Here is a 5,536-nt window from a genome sequence, read left to right as displayed (position 1 = left end):
AGAAGGACCCACAGGGTGACAGTCCTGGTCTTGTCCTCATGCTCACAGCACCCAGAGGAGTGGACACCATGCAGAAGCAGAGGCACAGCAGCTGGTACAGATGTTCATGACACACACACACCAAGGGGACGTGAGATGGTTATTATGCTCCTGATTGAAACCCCTGAGAAGAACAGGAAAGATCACTCAGCAAGTCAGACCTGCTTGTATAGAGACTGGAAAGGAGAGGGCTCAGGGCTTTTATTTTGGCGTGATGGGGCGAGGGGAGGAATTCTGCCTCCAGAGACTTTTGTGGTTTCAATCCCCCAATAACTTCTACAGAGAAAATTATGGCCTACTCCCTTGTGCCTGTGCTCTTCTTTCCCTGTGGCCCAAGTGAGCTGCTCCAAGAACCACCTCCTCCTCAAGGCCCCGCCACCAGCTGGAGAGCCCCCACCGCCTCTCAGCTGCTGTCCACTCGGTCCTCACGTTGCCATGGGCCAGAGCAGGATGAAGCCTTCAAGAGATCTCAGTTCTCTCACTAGGGACTGTCAGACCCAGTTGGTAGCAGCACAGAAAGGGACTGAGCAAGAGGAGGCGGAGTTGCCCTATTTGGTTTGTCTCAGTGGATAGAGCTTTGGCCTGCGGACTGAAGGGTCCCAGGTTCGATTCCGGTCAAGGGCATGTGTCTTGGTTGCAGGCAAATCCCCAGTAGGAGGTGTGCAGGAGGCAGCTGATTGATGTTTCTAACTCTCTATCCCTCTCCCTTCCTCTCTGTAAAAAAATCAATAAAATATATTTTAAAAAAAAAGAGGAGGCGGAGCTGCAGGGAAAGCTCCAGTCCCCAAAGCCCAGGTCCCCAGTGCGCATGCTTGTGGTTGCCCCAGCTGGTGTAACAGCAGCTGGTGCTCCTGGACCTGGGGGACCTGTTCCCCTGGACCCCTGCGCCCTCCACCTCAGGCCGCTGCTGCTGGACCCCAGCCTGGCGGTGAGAGAGAGGTGGCGGCGCCTCAGGAGTCTCAGTGCTTTGGAGGCTTTGAGGTTTGCGAGGACATGGTGACTGCGGATCCCATGACCCGGGTAGCACTGCTCCCAGAGGGCAGCGCTGGTGGGTTCAGACGCGGGGCCTCTATGCAGGAGAAAGAGCAGAACCGAAACCCTGTGAGAACGTGGCCGCGAGGCCTAATGCGCTGGGGAAGGTGTGTGAGCGCAGTGATGGTGCAGCATCTGTGCTCATCACAGAGGGCGTTTGGAGATGGTGGGACCGTGTTTGGGTGGGTTTCCCCCAGGGGCCTTGGCTGTTGCAGGAGCATGTTGTCTGCGGGCGGTCCCTGGGGTCCCCCAGAGCTACTGGAAGCGCTCAGGGCGCAGCATGGCTCAGGCTGGAGGCCGCATGCTGTCTCCTGGGGGTCCCTGTAACATGTCCTGTGGGAGAGGCTAGGGGTCGCGCAGTGTGGAACAGAAAGGACATGGTTCCCTCCAAGAGCGGAGCAGGAATCATAAGCGCCTCCCAAATGCTCATCTGAAGTTTTGGAAATTGACGCGGTCACAGTGGTCACTCAGAGGCAGGAGGCACAGATGGAAATGGGAACCGCTGAGGAGGCCGAGGAAAGGCTGCAGAAGACGAAGGGTGGGGTCTGACCACAGGGATGAGATGGAGGAGGCTCCTCCTGAGAGAAGGGTCAGGAGGAAAATGTGCATCTGGGACTGACTTCTGCCCGCTCCCCAGGAGCCCAGAGGCCCAGCGCTGCTGAGGGCACAGCAGATCCGCTGCAGGTCCCTGTCAGCATGAGCTCAGCGCAGATGCCTCGGACCCGCGTGGGAGGAAGAGCTTTCCAGGGACCATAGCGAGGCGCATGGAGAGCCCCTGGCGAGGGCAGGGCAGCTGCTGTTTCCCCTCTGCCTCTCCCTGGAGATACCCACTGCCCTCACCCACCGTCCCTCCCAGGAAGGGGTCTGGAAACCTGCCTTTCCCAGCAGCGCTGCAGGGGCGCGTGTTCCAGGGACCCCTGTGGAAGCCTTTGTTGGAAAGATGAACACAGTGCAGTGCGAGCCCGCGGGGGTCTCCACAGTCTCCTGTCCCCGCTGGAGGTGGAGCCCCTGGGCGGGCGGCCCTCCAGTGGAAGCCTTTGTTAGAAAGATGAACACCTTTCAGTGGGAGCCCGCGGGGGTCTCCACAGTCTCCTGTCCCCGCTGGAGGTGGAGCCCCTGGGCGGGCGGCCCTCCAGGCCCTGGCACAGCACCTGTCCACCCGCTCTTTTCTCAGCCAGACTTTCCCAGCACGTGGACTCCTGGACGCCATAGGCAGTGCCTGGAGGGCCCTTCTGCAAACAATGGCCGCCAAGAACAGTTCTCAGTGCGGGACCTGACCCTCTGGTGACGCTGTGCAGAGCAGCATCCAGAGGGCAGCGTGGGGGGGAGGGAACGTGGTTAGTATTTTGGGAACCGCAGGCAGCGTCCTCGCCAAGGAAGACGGTGCCCTTCAAACTCTCAAGACCATTGGTGCTCCTGCTGGAGGGGCCACCCAGGGCCACTCGCTGGTGGTGGGGGAGAGGCCTGGATGCCCTCTTCCATGTGCTCCCCGCTGGCCACGAAGCTGAGAGGGCCTCGTGCAGATGCATTTGTTACCTGCCCTGAAGGAATCCCAGCCAGTCTCCAAGATGAGGTTCTGAAAAGAAAGGGAAGGCAGATGCAGTCAGATCAGCTGTGCCTTCTCCACAACGTGAAGATGCACTGGAGGAGGTTTGTCGCTTATCAAGAGACTTGAGAAAAGACTGGCTGCTTGACCCGTTGAAAGAGAGCAGTTCTTGTCCCCAAGTGTTCACCTCTACATGGTCCCTGGTGCGTGTGCATTTCCAAAAACCGCTGTTCAAGGTCTGTATCTGTGTGTTAATGTGAAGGTCTCAGAACTTGAAAGCCTGTCAGAAACCCTTCCTTCCGTGAGCTCTGGGATCGGAACAGAGTTTCTCCTGCTCTCTCCCCTTCAGTCACCACACAGGGGAAGGCTGGCAGCACGCAGGAACCTCAGGGGGTGTCAGTGAGCAGTGCAGATTTGACTGAATTTTGCAAAAATAGGAAAACCAAAGGCATTGCTTGGATGCTCTTTAAGTCAATATCATTTTATATTAGCTGCCTTTTTTAAACAAATTTGAAGACAAGCTAGATAAAAGATTTTTGGTGTGAAGTATATCAGTTATGTTTATGTAAGGTCTGGGGCTGGGAAAATAGGGACTCTCCTGATCCCACCCACTGAGTTGGACAATAGTGGGACCCTGGGACCTACCAGAACGACCAAGTGTTCCAATTATCTATGGGAACGTATGCACAGGTGACCCAGAGCGCCTCATTTGGATATACCAATACAGACGTCAAAGGGTACTTACTATTAATTAATATGGCCGAGCTTAACCAAAAACTAAGAAGAGAGAGAGAGACACAGGAGATAAACAATGCAAGAAATCACACAGGTTTATTTACCAGAGAGCTGATGGGTTTCAGTCCTTGGCAGGCCACCCGGAGACACTCGCTGACAGAGACACACGGAGGTCGTCAAAATACACCACGGCAAGGAGCTCGGTCTCTTGACTCGAAGAGAGGCCTCTTAACAGTCTGGGCTTAGAAGCAGAGCAGGAACGGCAGTTTGCAGGGGGAAGGAGAATGTCTTGTCTGTGGAGGTCAGACAGGCGTCTGACTGCTGTTGTGAGAGTCCTTCTTTTATACCCCATGGGTGGGCTTCTTCAGTGTCTCATATCAGTGTGCTCCGGTGGCCTTCTGGGCTTATCAGGATACACACGTAGGGGGTTACAAGGTACTTATCAGGAGTGCACACTCAGGGAGTTGTTGGTCAGGAGTTACAAGTTATTTGTCAGGAGTTAACATGCAGGGCGTTACAAGTTACTTATCAGGGTCTCACACACACACACAAATTAAGTTCCTCTTCTAAGTAAAGTTTAAAATTCACTCTAATAAAAAAAATGAAATTTGATTATACTATCTTATACTAACTAAACTTATTACTATAACACCAAGTCACCACTGTGCTAACATCCTTCTGTGCTAACATCCTGCTGGACAATAAATGACCACCCGAGACTTCTCAGGATGGCCAGGGTGCAGCTGTACAAACTTCCCGCTCATAAATCACCCACCACAAGCTACCTCAGATAAACCTGATTGGTCCAACAGCAGCATAAAGAAACTCTGCCATGCATAGGCGGGTGTGACTCCCCTGGCCTGTGCTCACAGACCTTGAAACCTCACCCAAGAGCTTTCAATAAACATGATCTTTCGCTTTTACCCTGCTTGTCTTGGTCAACTTATTGGCTTCGGTCAGATTAAATCTTACATCTCAAATTAAACCTTATAGTTTACCTTTTGTGAAGTGAATGAATTGAATTTGTATTCCACTATTTAGTAGAATGTACGAAAGTGCTAATGAGGTCTTTACCACACTCTATAGAACCAGATAAGATCAATTACTGCTTTGTAACTTCACTCCTTGTTTAATTTTATATGTCATCAGAATTGGAAGAAAATATTTTTTAATAAACAACTTTTTAATAAAAAAGAAAGAAATCTATGATTTCTTATCTGATTTCCCGTGTGTGAGGCAGATGGAGAAGAGGCAACAATGACCATCAGTTGTCAAAAGTCAAATGAAAAATAAAATAGACTATGGCCCCCCATTTTATATAGAACTATACAAAATGAGCAAAAATTGAAAAAAAAATTCCTTATGTCTGTACTAAAATCACATGTAAAGAAAATGAGAAGAATGACTAGAAGTAAGCAAATGATGGTGATGTTGATGTTGACAATGATGATGGTGGTGACGGTGGTGGTGGTGGTGGTGATGGTGATGATAGAACTGGAAAGGAAGCTCCGTCCAATGTCTTGGTTGCAATGGGTCCTTTCCCATCGGCTTTTTCAAAGGCCTGTGTCAACTTACAGTTGGGCCATTGGGGTCTCAATCCCTAATGGCATCTGAAGAGGAGGCGCCTGCTTTGTTTACTTATAAGAAGTCATTGTGTGTGGACAACCACCATGTCCATAGAAAATGAGAAGAATGATTGTGGTGATGAAGATGATGATGATGGTGATTACAATGAAGACGATGGACTGAGACAGGAGCCCTGCTCTAATGGAATGAAGGCTCCTCATACAGACACACCGTCCCCTTGGCTCCTCCAGTGAGGAATGTCCACTCTTCCCAGTGAGTGTTGAGAGATTTCATAAATGGGACCCCAGTGAATTGTGCAACTTGGGTGATTCATGGTGAGACCATGTGGTTAATCAACCCAAAGGTGTCCAAGTGGGAAAACCTTGGACGTGGGAAGGTGTCACCTTCTAGAACAGAGACACTGTGAGAATGTGCATGTAGGAAACAGGGGTCCCCTTCCCACTAGTTTGCAGTGACAGGTTCCTTATTTCTCTTGATCCCTGCCTGCATGATCTTTACGTTTTCTACTTCAATCAACTCCGGCTCTTATTTATCCAGGTATTTCCTAGAATAAACCAAGCTGTCCCTTTATGCTCTGCACTTCCTTTCGGGCCTTCA

Source organism: Myotis brandtii, unplaced genomic scaffold (genome assembly GCF_000412655.1).
Source record: "Myotis brandtii unplaced genomic scaffold, ASM41265v1 scaffold11391, whole genome shotgun sequence".
Taxonomy (NCBI): domain Eukaryota; kingdom Metazoa; phylum Chordata; class Mammalia; order Chiroptera; family Vespertilionidae; genus Myotis; species Myotis brandtii.
The sequence above is the reverse complement of the archived record's forward strand: the minus strand, read 5'-3'. Positions refer to the sequence as shown.